The following is a 19,202-nucleotide window of genomic DNA, read 5'->3' on the forward strand; positions in this document are numbered from 1 at the left end:
AAGCTGCCATAACTCAGCCACTTCTAATGCTCAGTTTCCTCCACTGGATGCTTAGTTTACAACAGCCAAGTCCATAATAGAACTTCCTCTTCTTTGTTTCTCTGGAACTTCTGGGTGGTTTGCCATTAGGCCACATGTCCCAAATTGCCATTCTTTGTTGTTCCCAAATAAACTCATTTTGCTGGAGAAATATCTGACTATTTGTCAAAGACCAACAGGCATATGAAAAGCAAAGACAGGACTTCTGTCAGCACAGCGAGAAAAAGGCAGATGAAACCATAAGCCAACCTGATTGACTCCAACACATGGCCCAGAGTGACGCTAAGCTGAAGGCTCTGCAGAGAGCACAGCAGATTCCCGCGGCCTTCCCAGCACACCTGCCCCTCCTCCCTTAAACACCGCTTTCTTCAGATTTCATCCCTACCCCAAAATAGTCCATGGCATCTATGCCTCAGCATAGCATGGTGGTTTGAGGGTAAGCTCAGAGCCGGACCACAGAGTCAAATCCTGGCAACTTAGTTGCTGGGTGACGTGGAACCAGTTCTTACCCTCTCTGTACCTGTTTCCTCCTCCTTCCCTCTAAAAATAAGGAAAATCCCAGGACTGTTGATGATGAAATGAGTTAGCTCAGGTAAAGCATTTAGAGCACACTGACACACAGTATTTAATAACATTTGCATTATTACAAGAACACACCCTTATTTGGTTTCACTCTAGGCAACTTACTTTAATATTGATCCCCAAATGCAAGCAGATCCCCATGGCTCCTTAATCCTTGTCTTTGCTTGATGCTTCTCTCAATATTCTCTCTCCATTGTCTCTGCAGATCCTCTCCACGTGTCACAACCCAGCTGAAGCCCTAACCCCTCCCCAAGGTCTGACTATGGCAGTCTCCCAAATCTCCTGCTACCTTCTGCAGTGTTTAACACTATCTACCACTACCTGAAAATTTTTAGAGAATGAATCTCATCAGAAAATAGGCAGGACCTCAAAAAGGCAACCAAAGGGACTATTTATGGATGGGCGGGGGTGGGGTGGGGGGGGCAAGGTTAAGGCAAACACAAAGGGACCTTGAGGTGCCCAGAGACTAGCAACAGGGGAAGCAGTAATCCCCAAGGCCTGAAGGGACAAGGGGAGGGAGCCGTTACTGGGAACCAGTGAGAGACTTAGAAGCGGCCACCCAAGTTGTGACCTTAAAGTATACAAAAACAGCCACTGCCAAACCACAGGGAAAGTGGTTGAATAAATATCCCATCTCTTCTACATGCCAGTCTCTTGTAGGTGATTCCCATTGGCCAGACCCAGCTGGAGGCCAGAGCCCAAGCAGACGTCAGTCTCCCAGGAGCTGCAGAGAAGGGTGGAGAAGGGATCTGGAAGAGCAAATGGATACTAATGAGCATGGGCAGGATTGTACCAAGCTAATTACCACTCAGTTGGGAACTGTCTCGTATTAGCCTTTGTTACTCAAGTGTGAGCCTCTGCAAGAGTCAGCGTGGTGAAATGCAAAAGCATGGACCTCAAAATCAGAGACCTGGGTTAAAATCTAAACTCTGTCTACTAGCTGTATGACCTTAAAAGAAGTAATTTAGCCTCCCTGAGTTTCAGATTCCTCATTTGAGAGAAGAGAGTAATCATACTGGCATCACCGAATAGTCGTGAGAATTCAATTAGAAAAGTTCATTCCTCTTCCCTATTTTCTTTCTAACTACTTCTATGTCCTTAAGATGGAGGCTCTAGTTCCTATATTTCTTCTATATCTAGAAATGCTGAAAACTCAGTAGGAAGGTGCACACTTGTTGATAGAATGAATGCTTCTGCGAATTCAAAGGCATTACAGGCAACTTAAGGCATGATCTTTGCCTTAAGCTGGCTTGTCTACTGAGAAAAGCAGAAAGATATCTAAGGACTCATATACCTCTAGAATCTTGAAAATCAAAGTGCGGTCCAGCAACATCACCACCATCCTGGGAGCCTGTTAGAAAAGTGGGCTCTCGGGCTACATACCACCACCACCCCTGCCACCACAGTAATCTGAATTTTAACAAGATCTCCAGGTGATTTGTAGGCACGTTAAAGTTTGAGAATTCCTGCTTTTGAACTAAAAGGAACTGCAGACAGCATCTAGATTCTGGTTAAACCACCTCATTTTATAGCTGAGGAAACATGTCCAAAATGACCTAAATTGTCCAAGGACAGTAGGGCAGGCACTTCCAAGCCCCTCATCCCTTGCTACTTTCCACTTTTCAAGGTGAAACCACCCAATATTTCCCCAGTCTCCCTTGCAGCTATGAGTAACTACATGACAGTTCTGACCAGTGGCATCTGCTGAGAGGGTTTCTTGAAATCTGATTTCTTGGGAATAGAAGCCAAACATGGATGTATCATCCTTCCCTGTTTATCCTGCCTCGGTAGCCACGGAGTCAGGAGCTGGGATGGACATCTTGTGACAATAAAGCCACAAATATGAGAATAAAATGGTCACATGCTGAGGGTTGTGGAAAGTAAAGACATAGGGGACCTGTTCCTGGAAGACATCACTCAACTGGTGGCTGAATCAAGCCAGTAACTGCCTACTTTTAGCCTTCTTGTTACATAAAAAAATCAATCAGTCTCTCTCTTTTTTCTTTTTAATCCTCACCTGAGGATATTTTTTCCATTGCTTTTCAGAGAGAGTGGGGGGGGGGGGAGAGAGAGAGAGAGAAACACTGATTGGTTGCCGCCAGACCGGAGCCAGGGATTGAGCCTGCCCTTGGACGGAATCGAAGCTGGGACCCTTTAGTCCTCAGGCCGATGCTCTAGCCACTGAGCCAAACCAGCCAGGGCAATCCGTCTCTCTTTGTGTAAGATGCCACTTGTTGAATTTTCTATTATCTGCAGTCAAATCTACCCCATGGAATGTCAAACAGCTAGCAAATGGCCAAGACAAAATTAGGACTCAGGGCTCCTAATACTCAGCTGGGAAATCTGTCCTAAGCCTGCTTCATTCATTAAGTCAGAGAAATCTCCTTCCTGACTACATTTTAGTAAACATATGGAATCAAGAAGTGCTAATGTGAGGGTGTACCTGCACATAGGAGGAGAGGTGTTATATAAACTCTTGTAAAGTTGACAATAAGATCTTCAGGGCAGATGATCAGGTTCAGTCTAGAAGTTCTGCGTGTGTGTGTTTACCCAACTTTTTTTTTTTTTAATATATCTTTATTTATTTCAGAGAGAGGAAGGGTTGACACTCAACCACTGAGCCATGCCTGGCTGGGCTGTTTACCCAACTTTTAAAGAGGGAGATCATAAAGAGAGGAGAGAGTGAAGAGCAGGCAGATCTTCATTTCATCAAAGAATCTCCACCCACCATTGGTGTACCTTGTGGTACTTGATATATAAAATTTAAATAAATGCTAGGTATACAGTTCCTGTTCAGTGACACCACCACTAAATGTCATGTTGATTCATCATTGTCTACAGATTCCATTAATATGGATTTACTGTTATAAAAAATGCATGTTTGTCTGACCACAGGTTGCTGTTCCCAAACTTACTTTGAAGAAAAATCAACAAAATAAATGAGCTACAGTGCATTAAGTCATAGACGTCAAAAGAGTAAATGAAAGTGATGGCAAACTCAGAAACAAGAAAAACCCAGACACTAGACAGCCCACTGGAGGAACTGCCACGGCTGGCTGAGCCCTGAGGAGTCTATCATTTTCAAGTGGATAAAATGACTTAACAGACACTGAGCACTCATAATCATTTTGGTTTTGTAAAGCTACTTTTTATAAAGTAACTTTTCATCCTTGCTGCAGCCTGGTCAGGTTGGATCTGTCCCCCATTTTACAGATGAGAAATCAGGAAACTGACTCAAAATCACATACCAACAAATAGAAAGAAGAAGCTCCATAAGCCCCTGTAAGATCTCACCCTGCTTCTCTCTAACCTCATTGTGACACTTTCCCTCATGTTTCCTCAGCTCAGCCACCCTGGCTGGGTCCCAACACACCACTCATTCCATGCCTATTCCTACCTCCTGTTTCTGGTCTCAGGTTAAAAGTCACCTATTTTTAGAAATCTCTCCCTCATGCCCTGTCCCAGATTAAGTATCCTTTCCATGAGCTCCCACAATGCCATATACTTCTTAACACTTGCAACTGTCATTAACTAATCAATTGATTGATTAAACGAATTAGCTAATGATTTGTTTACTCTCTGGTGTTGGCACCAAGGGATGGCCTAGTGCTTTGCTGGGGGAGGGAATGTCTTTGGCCACTTGACAATCTCCATCAGCCTTTCCTCACCATCTCTCCAAATAAACAGATAATACGAGAGATCAGTCATTTTGCAATGCAGTTACCTTCAAGACAAATCTCTATGCCATTCCCTTCCTCAACCAGATAGAAGCCCCTATCCCCTCCCATGTAGAAACTTTGGAACCATTTTTTAAATGCCTTTCACTCTGCTAGAGTAAGAGCTCCAGGAAGGCATGGACTATGCCTCATTCACCCTCGAACCCCAGCACCTAACACAGTACTAACTAAGTACATGGTAAGCAATCAAGTATTGAGTGAATGAACAGATGAATGAATGGCTTAGTACTCCCGGATCATGCTTTTCTGTCACACCTCTCTCCCTCCTCCCACAAAGAAGAAGGCTACAGAAACTGCCACTTTGGACATTGTCTTCTTCAGGTCTTCAGTGCACAGCCTTGGTGGATCAGAGGCTTGAAAAAGTGCGGCCCCTGCCAGATAATTCTTGCTTATGGATTTAGACGAGATGTTTCATCCCACTCAGTGCCCTTTCAGGAGATGGATTTCCTTGGTTGGGGAGAAATGCTGAAATGCTGGAGATAGACGGGCTGAGCAGGAACTTCCCAGCTGCCAAAACTGAGGGAGCCATGGCACCAGGACCCATGTCACCCTGGCCTTGGCATCACATCTATGAGGAAGCAGAAACAGGCCCTGGGCTGCCCTTTCATCTATTCTCTGAAGATAAGGAGAGCACCCAGACCTGAGAATTAACTCATGAAGGACAAGATGTTTAAAGGCCCAGATGTTCTCTTAACCCAAGTTCTCAACATTTGGAAGAGTACAACTCTCTATGGCCCCTTTCTCAAGAATCACTTGGAGATACTGATTTAAACACACACACACACAGATACACACACACACACATAGATACAGGACTCCATCCCAGACCTACTAAATCAGAATCTCTAAGGGTGATCCAATAAATCTACATTTTTACCAAGCCCTCCAACATATTCTGATACTTACTAAAAGTCTGAGACATTCCTAACTCTAATCTCCTCTTCACCCAGGACTTCCAGAGGCTGAACACCCATTTAGGCCAGGCAGGCCCAGAAGGAGAGAAGTTCCATGGAACTCAATGAGAGACCATCCAACCTAGTTTTCTCACATTTTCAAATTAGAGAATGAAAGCCACCCCAGTGGCAAGTGGCCTGGATTGAAGTCCCTTCAGCCCTCCCCCAAGCTTATCCTTATCAGAGTTCGGGTATCTCTGGCCTGCCAGAGTGAGAAGAAAACTAAAGGATTAGGACCTGGTTTTCGTCATTTCAATGCACAGTTCAAAGTGCCAGATTAAACCTGGATGGCACAGGAATGCAGTGGCTTGTCTTTGTTTATTTTGAGGAGGAGCAGGGACATTTTGGCACCCAAATCCCTAAACCAAGACTGAATCACAAAGCCCATTTCTCAGGTCCTGCCTGGTGAGTCACCCTCTCAGTGGCTGCTGGGTCTAGCCCAGCCCATTGTCAGGAGGGGCCCGGGGCCTGGTCGATGCTGATCCCCAATGCTGCCAGTGGTTAATGGACAATTTTGTTCTGTAAAAAAAGGACACTTTTGAGAAACTGGTGACAACTAGAATCTCTCTCCCTGACATCACCAAAAAGCACATAATACCCAAGATTTATCACATAATTTCAGGGGTGCACAGGCTCCCTGGAGCCCATACGATGACCTCTGTCCATGAGCCCTAGATTTAAAATGATCATAAACATGATGGAGAATTAATAACCTGAAGTGTCTCAGGTGTTTTAACCATATGTGAGGAAAGTCAAGGTGGGGATGGGTTGGGGATGCATAAGGAAACAAACAGCATGCATTCTTTTTATTCAGATTCTGTTTGTTAATAGAAATTTGCAGAAATGTAGACATAGGCACTATTTAATTTTGTCGTGTTTTTATTAAGCTGAAGTAATTTCGTTAGTTTAAGTACATTAATAATTGATCACATAGAATTTCATTTGCTCATAAAATAATCATGCTTGGTAAATTTAAAGGTATAATCTTTAAGACAATTAAATATTTACTAGTCCAATTTACTTTAAAACATTTTATTTGTTGTGGGGTGTGAAACTGATAGGCTTTTTAAGAATTTAGGTTTAATTCTTGTTATTTCATAAGAAGCAACCCAAAACTGTAAACGTTTTCTTTAAATAAAATGTACCCTTTTTCTTTTCTTTTTTAATTTTTTTTTTTTTAAATCCTCACCCAAGGATATTTTTTCCATGTTTTTCAGGGAGAGTGAAAGGGAAAGAGAGAGAAACATCAATGTGAGAGAGATATTTTGGTTGGTTGTCTCCTGCATGTGCCCCGACCAGGGCGGGGGATCGAGCCTGTAACAAAGGTGCATGCCCTTGGCCGGACTGAACCCCGGACCCTTCAGTCCGTGGGCTGACGCTCTAACCACTGAGCCAAACCAGCCAGGGTTATGCTTTTTCTTTTTACTCCTTCATCTATCTCAAGTTCATATGTCTTCCCCTTCCATACTTGAGACCAGTCCTATTCCTGCTCATCACAGTCATTTGGGCAAATAGTGTCTGCATACAGGATGCACCTATTCAAGGTGCCTGGTCAACCATCTGCCACCTCTGTGCTGAACCTAAGTGTGAGCCCACCATCAAAGGAAGCATTGGGTCTGTCTTTCCTATAACATTGTAGTGGCTCCCTGAACGTCGTAAGCCTGCATTCGTACCATTTTCCGTTGATTCTAAGACACATCTTTTCTGAGGTACCACTAAGAGGGGGAAAAACACTGTCCATTAAACTATGACACAATGCCTTAATGATAACCCTCCACAGCATTCAAGCCCCTCGTTGCTTTGAAGTTCCTTCCATCCATCCAAGATAGGATGGCAGTGTCTCGTGTCACTTGGCTGGGCTTGTGATGGCAACCCTATCATGGATCTCAGTAAGTTTCTTCTACCTCAGGGAGGCATTCTTCCTCTCTTAACTTGCAGAAAGCACTCCGTTGCTGCTTTGCAAAAACAATGCAAATGTGCTCATTCCTCCAACCATGCATATCTGCTTCACCAGCATCGGATTAAAGTCCCACTTCTCTGTTTCTGTGCCTCTTGGCACCCATGATAATTTCTCATTTCCATGTCAAATCATAGTGAAGTCTCTTTGATGACCTTTTAAATGGCAATTCAACTCAATAACTACAGTAACAACAATGCTCTTAGTTCAACTAAGCTGATGACAATATGAGCAGCTGTGACCAAGTTTTGGCAACATTAAAAACTGAATCTCTACTGAGCCTAGCTGACACCATCAACTGATCCCCAGAGATGTCAGAAGGTAAAAATGTGATCTAGAATCAATGAAATATTCTTACTCCCCACCCCCAGGTTCCCTAACGTTTCTAGCAGATTACTAGTCATAACTAAAATGAAGAAAGTAATTCCAACTAAGAGGGGAATGATATTCATCATCATCATCATCATCTTTTCACTTCCCATTTTGTGACTCATTTCCATTGCTCAGTTTTAAAGTGAGGGATTCAAAACTTTCTTCCCTGCTCACCTGCACTGTCATGTTACTTTACTATGATCTTAATGATAATGCCTCACCACATCTATTTTCCTCCCTCGATTTGTCTCTTTTCCTCTCTAATTACCTGGAAGGAATTGAAGTGACCAACTCTTCTTTCATCCATCAGTGCTAGTACCATAACTTAGAGTTCATGATATAATTCCTTCTCTCACTTTTTCATGATTCCCTATAATAACTGTATTGAGTAGTAGAGATGGGAAGAGATTATGATTTTCAGATTATAAAAGGGGGGGGGTCATGGAGTATTGATGAGGAAACCAATATTAATACTCAGCCTCCCAAACTAGTATTCATCTTCTCTGATGTCAAGACCTCTGTGGGAAGAGCCACTCATAAATAGAAGAAACTGTTACTGAGATCCTGAGAAGCGTCTCCCATCATAAGCCCACCTTCAGGATGGAAAGGGTTTACTGTGCATTCCTTGAACTTGAAGTCTGCTTATATATGTTCATTGTAGCAAACACTCATTAAAAGACTGCACAAATCACACCGGGCAGGATGCTATCGGAGATTCAAGAATGAAGTCATGCTCTGGCCCTCCCGTGACTCATAATCCAGAGCTATTCTCAATTTGGGGATGGGGGACGAGGCAGGGAGGCAACACTGACCTTGTTGTGAATCAGATGATATTTACAGGCCCCAGAAAATTGTTCCAGATTCCCATGCACATACACATGATTGGTCCAGATTCCCATGCACGCACACACACACATGATTGTTCCAGGTTCCCATGCACACATATGACTTTGCAAATAATTTTGTGGGATCTACATATCTCCTGGACATTGGAGGAGTAGCTCATGTGTGTGTCCCATACCATCCAGCCCCAAAACTCACATAGATAAGATTTTTATCTTGGTTACTCCCACCCAAGTACAAAGGGGCCAAGCCAGTCAAACAGTTTCAGAAGGAAGTAATATCCTGCCCTTGTGGCTCAGGTTTTCTTGATTAACAGCAGCTACAGAAATGCCTAATCTTCTCCCTCAGTTTAGAGGCCTTCTTTCCAGGCAGGGGTTGATGGTATTCTCCCGAATGCACAGCCGGGCACACTACTCAGGGAAACCAAGGCCCTCCTCCCTGGACTTTCCCACAATACCTCCTGCCCCTTTACAGCCCTAGGCAAGACCCCCTGGAGCCTCATTTTACCATCTGACCCTTCAGAAAGGAAGCTCCTCGTAAAGAGGTTGGGGCCCCACCCTGCCAGGGTTATGACTGAAGAAGTATCTGGCATTTGTGAGCTGGCTGATGGTTGGGGATTTTCCACTCTTTAACTACTCTGAAAAAGCAACCAGATTTTTCATTTTAAGTCAGAATGTCAGAGTGTCACTGAATCACTGGGGACTGACATCTGGGATAAGAGCCTCATCTTGATGGAAGCCAGAGTCTCAGTATCACTTAAGAACACAGACAACCTGGCTTCTTCCCCAGGTTATCTTGTGAATATGAATATGAGACTTTTATCATAGTCTCTACTCCCTGCCTTAGGGAAGGAGACAGGGTTCCCAGCTTGGTGTCTCTTTCTGACCCTCAGGCCCAGAGCCACAAGAGTCTGCGGAAACTCTGAAGTTGCAGCCTTTTTCTTGTGTTTGTCATTCCTCTTCTCTGGATGCTAGTGCCCCGGATGGACTCTACAGGGGAGGCTCAGATATGGCTTCATTTGGAATAGTACTACTAATAATAACATTGGTAATAATATACAATGCTTCTGGTTTAAAAGGAACTACCACTTTTGTTATTTTCACAAATGTTTTCCCCACCCCCAAGATAGTGTGTCAGTTGGGATCCCAGCAGAAATCAGGAGGCACATTCAAGGAGTTTAATTGAAAATTATTTATAGAGGGGACTATTTACAGAGAGTCCAATCAGGAAAGCAGAAACTATGCTAATTATTTTAATTAAAAGATATAGTTCGATTCCCTGTTCAATTCTCAGCCAGGGCACACGCCCAGGTTGCAGGCTCAATCCCCAGTAGGAGGCGTGCAGGCGGCAACGGATCAATGACTCTCACATAAATGTTTCTTTCTCTCTCCCTCTCCCTTCCTCTCTCTCTAAAAAAATCAATAAAAACATATTTTTAAAAAATATTTATGGCACGATATAAACGGAAGATATATATCACAGCATTCCAGATATGATATTACTATAAATCTATACAATCTGAATGTCCACATAAGGACTAAACGCTGACGTCAGCCCAATGAACACATCAGTTTGGTTCACAGAAGCCTGCTACCTTATAAGGGACAAACAGAAAAGACATGAGCTGAAGAGGGCTTCTGAAGACAAGGCCAACCCAATAATGCTACACTCATTGATGAAGTTGTCTTTTATGGAAGTAGGTATAGACGTACCTCAGAGATATTGAGGGTTCAGACTACTGTAACAAAGCAAGTTATAACCTTTTTGCTGGTGGAGGGTCTTGCTTTCAGTTTGTAAAAAATACAACACCTGTGAAGCACAGAACAGTGAAGAGCAATAAAACGAGGTGTGCCTCTTTAAAAGTATTGAAAGGGACAAGAGGAAACAAAAAAAAACCACTCTAGGATGCTGATAGGTGTCTCATTTTAAAATAAAAAGAATGTTATACAATGGACTATTGAGTTATAATAAGACTTAGAGCCCGACTGGGCGTAGCTCAGCAGTTAAGCATCAACCTAGGATCCAGAAGATCACGGTTTGATTCCCAGTCAGGGCACATGGCCTGGTTGTGGGCGGGATCCCCAGTGGGGGGCATGTAGGAGGCAGCCAGTCAATGACGACTCTCTCATCATTAATGTTTCAACTCTCTCTCTCTCCATCTTCCTTCCTCTTTCTGAAATCAATAAAGATTTATTTTTTAAAAAAAGATTTAGAGAAGAGTGGTCTCAAGGCCAGTGTGGTCAAATAAGTTTGCTAACCTTTCCAAATTTTCATTTCTTACTTTATAAACTAAAAATAATACTATCCTTCAAATGCCAAAATTTAAAGACCCCAATTGCTACTGAGAAATCATTTGGGAGACATGAGAGGAAACATCTATGGACTCAAACACAAGATGTGTTTGGCTCACCGGCCTTGTGCTAACAGTTTGGGAAATTTACCACATAATTAACTCCTGGAATTTATGGAACTAAGCAGTGCCCATCCTCTTAACACCAGTCCAGTGGCTCTCACCTTGGCTGCCCCAGAAGCATCTGTGGACCTTTTAAAAAGCACAGATTCCTGAACCCAATCCTTGGAATGACTCAGTGGGCCTTAGGAGGCAGCCAAGAGAGGTATGTACGTTCCACAGTAGACTTGGACTATTCATGTTGAGAACTACTCTGCCAGGCACTCACCTTGGTGTTTTCACACAGCCCAAACATGCCAATATAGTCCTCTCAGAGCACGCTCTTTGGCATGAAAAAATTTAGAGATATTCTTTCAGCACCATCCCCGACCCTATGGCCTCAAGATTCTAAAGAAACACAAAGCAGCTTCCACACCCAGTTGAGACTGGACACACCTAAACCAAGTGAAGGAGACAGAGATTAGATGGTAGGGACATCCTTCCATGTTTCCATTAAACGGGCTTAATCTGAAATCCGATCATTTTGTGCCTTCTTCGCTACTTCCTCGGTACTGGGGGTTGAGTTAGTTAACAAATAATACCTAAGAACACTATTGGTGCCTTATGCAATAAAGGTACAAGGAAACGAGACAACTTCCTGACATGCTTGTGACCCTTCCATATGCACCCCATCTTGAGACTCAGGCTTCTCAGGAGAAAGAAAAGTCAGCTCCTCATTTCTTTCCTTAAAAAATATTTATTGGCAGCCTACTATGTGCGAGCTCTGTTCTAGGTGCTGAGGACGCAATGGAGAGTGAAACAGACAAACTTCATCCATTCTTGGCTTACAGCACTGTTAGAAGAGACAAGTATGAAACAATAAAACAAAAGATAGTGTCAGCTATGATCACTGTAATGCAATAAATTAAAAATATGTTGTGATAAAGAGTAAAGGACAGGAGGCAGGGCACAGGGGTGAGCAGAGATGGTGGGAAGTCAGGGAAGGCCTCCCTAAGCAAGGGAACATCTGAGCTGAGACTCAAGGAGAAGATGAACCCAGTATGCAGAGAACCCAGAGGGAAGCCTGCAGAAGAAAGAGTGTGACAGCTGAGGTCTAGCAGGAAGCAGAAGACACCCAAAAGGAACTTTGTACAAAAGTACAGAGTTTAATGAAACTAGCAAGAGAGACTGCAATAACCCAGGGCTACCAGAGGTGAGGGGATCCAGGAGCACTACTGGCTTGCAGGGCAAAGGGAAGAGGGATCACCAAAAGGTAAAGAGTGTCCCATAGGAGCCCTGGCCCTTGGTAAAGGGATACAGCCAATCCCTGGTGACCTAGCCAGAAAGAAACAAGGGGAATAAATACCCTGAATAACTATCTTCTCCCTACCTCACTCTGATCCCCTGCTAGTGTTTCCCACTGCTCAATTTCAGAAGGAAGCCGGGAGGTGAGAGTGTCCACTGATGCAATACATAGAGTCAGTCTACTGGGGCACAGAAGAACAAGGTGAGAAGAGGTGGAAGCTGGGTCTGGAAGGGCAAATGGAAGGCATCAGCAGAAACAGTAAGTGCAAAGGCTTGAAATGGTAAAAAGCATAGGTGGTTCAAGGAACAGAGGTCCCCTGCGATGGAGCTTAGTGACGAGGTATAGAATGAGGGCAGAGAGGAAGGCGGGCCCAGATCATGAATGCCATGGTGCAGTGCTGGTCCTTCATTCTGTGCCCAACGGGAAGCCTTGGGAAGGCCTGGGTAGGAGATATGACAGATTCTCACACTTTTGAGGCCACTGTGTGGAGCAGGCACTGCAGGAGCAGTGAGGGTGAAGGCAGGAAGCAACCAGTGAAGCAGACTTGCAACTAACTCACCCCAGAACTTCAAATGTGCAGAGAAATAGGCGTCCGCCTGGTCTAGAGCTCACCTAGTCTTGCTCACCAGCTCCTACCCACTATAGGGAAGCAAAACGAGCAAGTGGATCCCCTTTGGACCCATCCAATAATTTAAATAGTTCTTTTGGATAAAACTCAGCCTCTTTGGTTAGACTTGCTTAATCTTCCATTTTGGTACCATCACTGCCCCCACGATGGTGTATGGAGGGAGAGAAGGGTGCATGATCTTGAGGATTTGGGAGAAAGAGTCCTCAGAAGCATGCAGGGGCCTCTGGTTCCTTTGGCTCCCTGGCAATGCCCCTTGTTGCCCATGTCATCAGAAGCTGTAACTGCTATATATCTTGGTCTGTACCAAGCTCTCAGCTCATGGGGCCCCAGTGATTCCCAGACGGACTAGTGTCACCCTAGCTCTCACTGGCATTACAGGCCTCTCTGAATGACTTGAAGTTTCCAGCTCAGCAGGGCCATGCTGGCCGAGCTGGCTCTTGACTCTGAGGTCATGCCTTGGGAGAGCAAAGGAAGGCTTGGGCATACAAATTACACCCTCTCTGGCCACATCTCTGAGCTTATTTGTATGTGGTCACCCTCCAGGTTGGCCAAGAAGACCCTTACAGAGCCAACAGGTGACTCTTCCCAGAGTCCTAGACTGAAAGCCAGAGGGAACCCTATGCCCGCTGTATTCCTTCAGGTATTTAACAGGTTTCTCTCGGTCTCTCTAGGCTGCAGGCCCAAGGGAAGATCAGAATCCCCAAATGACCATCTCCCTCCTCTGTCTCCCTTCACTCTTCCTCCTCCAAAAATCTATTTGGGCAGAAGCGCAGGCTTATTACCAGGACCCCATCTTCTGAACTCCAACTTCATCACTAAGCATTAATGATAAATAGTACAAATATTCTATATGTTATGGGAGAAATTTATAATCTAATATTGCAGTCCTGGTCCTTGCTATGTAAATGGAAACGAAAAACGTTTATAAAACCCTTTCTCTCTCTACAAAAACTAGCTTTCGAACCTATTGTCTTTCCATAGAACCTTATTTTTGAATGTGAAAAGCCAAATCTTAACTTTATTTTATTTTATTTTGCATTCTTCTATCCCGTCTCTGAGCAGGTATATTCAGAAAAAGAAAAAAAAAGAAAAACACATTAAATTTTTCCACACTATTGCCATCATTACACCTATTAGGGAAGCTAACTTAATGGTCTGAGTGAAAGATAAGTCTAGTTTGTTATCTGGTGAAAGTGGAGTAAGGAGCAGAAGAGAGCAAAGTGGGCAGGTGTGGGAAATATTCTGGAAGTAGAACTAATAGAATTAGCTAGTGGATTAGATGGCCAGGGGTATAGAAAATGGGGAACCAAGAATGACTCCTAAGTGAGCAATAGACAGACGGTGGTCCATTTTACTGGAATGGGGAATACTGGGGAAGAAACATGTGTAGGGTAGGAAAGTCAAGGATTCTAATAAATTTGAAATTACAATTAGATACCCAGGTGATATAATGTCAAAGAGGCCACTAAGAAGGGAAATTAGAGATGATAAAAAAAATCGGGAGTCAGCAGCATACAGATGGTGCCTAAAGCCCAGTACACCTTATGAAGAAAGGTAAGTCCATGCACAGACTGCACCAGGGCTGGAAGCTTCTGTAGGCCAGCCCATGCCAGGACAAAGGAAAAATCCCAACCCAATCCAAACATACCTCCAGGCAGGCTCTCAGATTCAGTGTAACATTTAAAGTTCAGACTCAGGCACTACAAACTCATCTTGATTTTAGCAGTAATCACAGAGAGAGAAAATGGATTTGTTAAAATTAGGGCATCATTTTTTTACAGGCTTTTATCCCAGAGAAAGTAACAAATGATCCCTGGAGACCCATCACCATGGAGATAAGTCCCAGTGCAAGCATAAGACCAACAAAAAACAAAGCACTGCCTAAAAACTTTGACTTTTCTATCAACAAAGAATCTTACAATGGGCCAACTTTTCAGAAGTCACCTGGAGGGTTGGCTCTTTAACTACTCGAAAGGACCTAAGGTTTAAGGTTTGGTCTTACACTCTGCATCTTTGCTGTTAGGTGGGAACAGAGATAAAAGAATGCATAGGCCCCTTTAAAGGAGACAGAGTAGAGCATAGGGGTAAAAGAACTAATACTATTTCTGAAGAAATAGCCCCACCTGCTGAAACAAGTTCCCATCTGGCTTCCTTTGTAATCATTCTTCTGAAACGTGAGGCGCCTCGTGCATCATGAGGGAATTGAGTGAGAGGCTGACAACTGGAAGACAGATATGCTTAATATGGGTTTTGGGAAACCTATGCAGATGTCACAAAAAGGAACCATGAAAATAGAAAATGACAAAAAGGACATGATTATTCGAAATCTACATATTCACATAGGTAGGATGGAACAGAAAGAGAAAGGGAAGAGGAGAGGGGAGGAAAGGAGAGGCGGGAGCTCTTTCTGGAATTATTACTTCTCAACTATAACCCTCATGCTCCCTCTGGAGGTCAAGGGCAGAATAGCATGTCCGTAAAAGAAAAAAATCACTGTTCTAGAAGCCAAGGCTTCATTTTTCACTGCACTTTTCTTCTTCACTTTAAAATATGTAGGTATTAAAATAAAAGAAACAATAAAGGCAAAAAAATACAATTCCTCTGGCTTTCTGACGCTTTCCGCGTTCTCCGAAATTTGAAGCCCAAGAATTTGAGGTGCATTGTAAGCAAAGCCAGACCTACAGCACTAATCAAATTCCTAAGATGGGCCCTATAAGATGGGGAAAAGGTACAATATTGCACTAGCCTTCCATAATCTATTTCTCCAAACACATCACTGTTTATTTGTAAACAGGAGGACTCCTTAGGGTGGTGTCCCTTCACACGTGGGTGTAAAGTCATTCTGGAAGGACAACATCTAGACTTTAAGTTTTCTGTTTTAACCAGGATATCCTTGTTGCCAGGAAACTTTGCACTCTAGATGAAGGTGCACACAAAAGTTAAATTACCTCATAATTCTAATGGCTCGACTCTGGCAGCAATCACAGAATTACAATCTGTCTATCTGGATCCAGTAGACGAATTAAGGAACCAAATCAAGGAGCCAAAGACAATGAATCTCAGTAGAGCTAGTGTTGGTGAAGCTATACAAGACGTCAATACAGCGTTTCCAAAGTAGCACTGAGACTCATTTTAGAATTTCAGCCTAATGATTTTACAATACAACAGACACTGATAACATTTGGACAGAAGGAGCAATGTCTCATAGCTGTGGATTCAATTTGGGTAACAGCGTTTTATAAATACAGAACCAGAAGGTATTTCTCTAACTTTCAAGATTATTGGTACAATAATTAACTATTCTTTCAGAAGAACAAACGCCAATCTGGAATGTTATTGTGGCCACAGGCAATGAATAGATAGCATTCCAATGAACAAATGTGGAAGGAATGATGGAAATTGAAAATAACCATTAGACAGACATCATATAGAATAACCGCTGCCTGGAAGGGCTACCAATGGATAATAAAATTAATGGGTAAAATTATTATGAGAAACGGGATATTTGTTATCTCAAAGTATCTCCCCACAAAATACTAATTACAAAGGGAAAAAGTCACCTTACAATGCAGAAACCCAACATACAACATCTTAGGTGATCAAAGTGAATATCACTAGTAAAAAGACATAGCGACAAATTGTACCCCTGATATGATGCACTGATAAAGGCACAACGTAACTTCAGTAGTATTCTTGCAAAAAAATGCATCATCTCACTCGAATAAGAAAACATCAGACCAACCCAAACTGAGGGTTGTGTATTCTACACAATAGCTCACCAGGAGTCTCTAAAACTGTCAAGGTTATGAAAGACCAAGAAAGACTGGAGAGACAACAGATACATGACAACGAAATGCAATGTGGGATCTTGAATTAGATCTGGGACCAGAAGGAGTTCTTCAGCATTAGTGGGAAAATTGTTGAATGTAAATAAGATTTATAGAATAAGTGTAAACATGAGAGAAAGCTGGGAAAAGAGTGTATGGGAACTCTCTATTATTTTTGTAAGTCTTTCCTGTAAGTCTACACTTATTTCAAAATAAAATATTTTATTAAAGATTTTTTAAGTGGTTCTATGAAGTGAAAACATGCCCATGGCACACAATTCTGAAGGGTGTTACATGTATAACACCTTCTTATAATTACTAGATTGAAGCTCTCCCGATGTGTGGATTCTGTAGAAGAATGTTAGACGCCAGAAAAAAACATCAGCAGAACGAGACTGTGTTTAAAACATAAGATAAAATACTGCCTATTTGTCTGTTTAGCAGAGTTGGGGAAATAGGAATAGTAATGTGTCATTTGTGTTATTTCTATTTTCAGAGATATAACTTTCAAGTCAGTAAGTAGTCATAGGCACATACTATGTGCTCAGAACTGAGCTGGGTGGGCCCTATTAAGGTCACAGAATTGTGTTGGACATCTGTTATGCACCACTGTAAATCCTCTTGGTCTTACCTCTTGGGGTAAATGCTTACAAGGCCGGCCTTAACCAAAAGGAGGCAGAAGCCAATGGATAAATGCTTTCTTTCGCCTCTGCTCTCCAGGCAAGCAGTTCTGAAACACATTTAAAAGAACATCCCATCAGGACTGAGCACTTCACCCATGGAAATGAACAACTCAGTAATGTATCACCGTATTTTTTTTTCCCCTTCCTCCCAGTTCAGTGCCCCTGATTCTTGCTCCACCAGGTCACTTCCAAACAAACTGCTTGCTCACCAGTCTTTGGCCTGGACTTTGCTTTGGTGGAGGGAGGACAGCAGAGCAAGGCTGGGTGAGGTGTGGGGGAAGGAATGGTGGAGACCCGAGCTAAGGAAAAGATACAGCCTTGCCCTTCAGTACAAGTTGCAGGCACAACCATGAAATATATCAGTGGGACATTACATAAAATAGTCATAGAGAGGTCCACAAATGAGAATTCTACCCTGTGGAAAGTCGGTGCCAGACAGAGGTAGATTGTGACGTGATGTCTGCAGGAGTGACAACTCTTTAAGAGGGTGACAGAGTAAGCAAAGAGGGCGTTCCCATCCAAACCAAGTTGGGTTTCCTTGTTGCCACATGGGAAGCAAGGCTGTCGACACTTCAGCGGCACCTGCTCAAGGATTTCTCATGTATACAGTCTCTTAAAGAAGTCCATCATTAGCCAGGGGGAAAAAAACTAAAAATGAAAGAATTTTGACTTGGGAAAGAAAAGATATATTTCAGGCTTGTTTATATGAAATGTAAGTCCCATATTTTTTTAAAGGAGAGACTTCTTTTGTGGAATACTGGATAGGAACTATTTGGTTTATTTATGCAAGGAACAAAAAAAAAGCAGAGGAACCTAAGAGGAAAAGAATTTAACAAAGTTTCCATTCAGTTTGTTAATAAAATAAATTTAGACCCATTGGTACTTAAAACAATAACAAAACAGCTGCCTAATAATTTATGCCAATCGCAATCACATTATTTTATATATGACACATGAAACTTTTGTTGCTCTTTTCTCTTCATGTTGTCTTTGTTTATGGCAATATTTGTTCATTTTCTTTAAAAGATATATTAGCTACTTCCCTAAGAGGGAAAAATAGGAACTGTGAACTAAGACTATGGTTCACCAGTGCCCAAGTTCTTTGCCAATCTGAAAAGTCAGCTGGAAAAATGGTCAACCACTAAGCATAGCATGTCTTAAACCTGGTCTCTGAGAAATCTGGTTAAGGTTTTGAAGATTTTCAAAAGAGCTACTTTTCCTGGGATGAAAGACCCCTTTTTGTGTAAATGAAAAGAATAAAAATGTTTGACTCTTTTATCACCTCCATATTTAACACACCTGATGAGGATGACTTTTAAGTTTCTAGATACCGACCCCACAGGACAAGTGTTTCTCAATATGTGGAATAATGTTGCTTTCATTTACCTTTTTCAGTTTCTCAAACAATGGGATACAAGCTTTTAGGAAACATAGCCACCAAGTACAGTTATACAGTCTATGTGCTGCACAAAGGTACCTGGTCCAGGGTATGGGGGGCCAAGGAAGGTTTACCCAAGTGAAATGCATGAATATAAATACACATGCAAAACTGTATATGCTTATAGGGGAGCCCAAATTCTATGAAGCCCAGATCACAAGTTCAGAACCCCCTGCTCCATTCATTTCTATCCAAATAGAGGTTTGCATTATACCATGTTAAGAATTTGTTGCTGAGTCAATCCTGCCTCAGGCATAAAACTAATTACAAATGTGCCTTTTTCAAGAGAAAGTAAATTTATCTTTATCATGCTAATTTTAATTGTTCTGTCCTCTGCTACAAAACATACAATTTTTATCTAACTAAGATCTTTTTTTTAATATATATCTTTATTGATTTCAGAGAGAGGAAGGGAGAGTGAGAGAGAGAGACAGAAACATCAATGATG

The sequence above is a fragment of the Miniopterus natalensis genome, chromosome 1, assembly GCF_054644295.1.
Source record: "Miniopterus natalensis isolate mMinNat1 chromosome 1, mMinNat1.hap1, whole genome shotgun sequence".
NCBI classification, from domain to species: Eukaryota; Metazoa; Chordata; class Mammalia; order Chiroptera; family Miniopteridae; genus Miniopterus; species Miniopterus natalensis.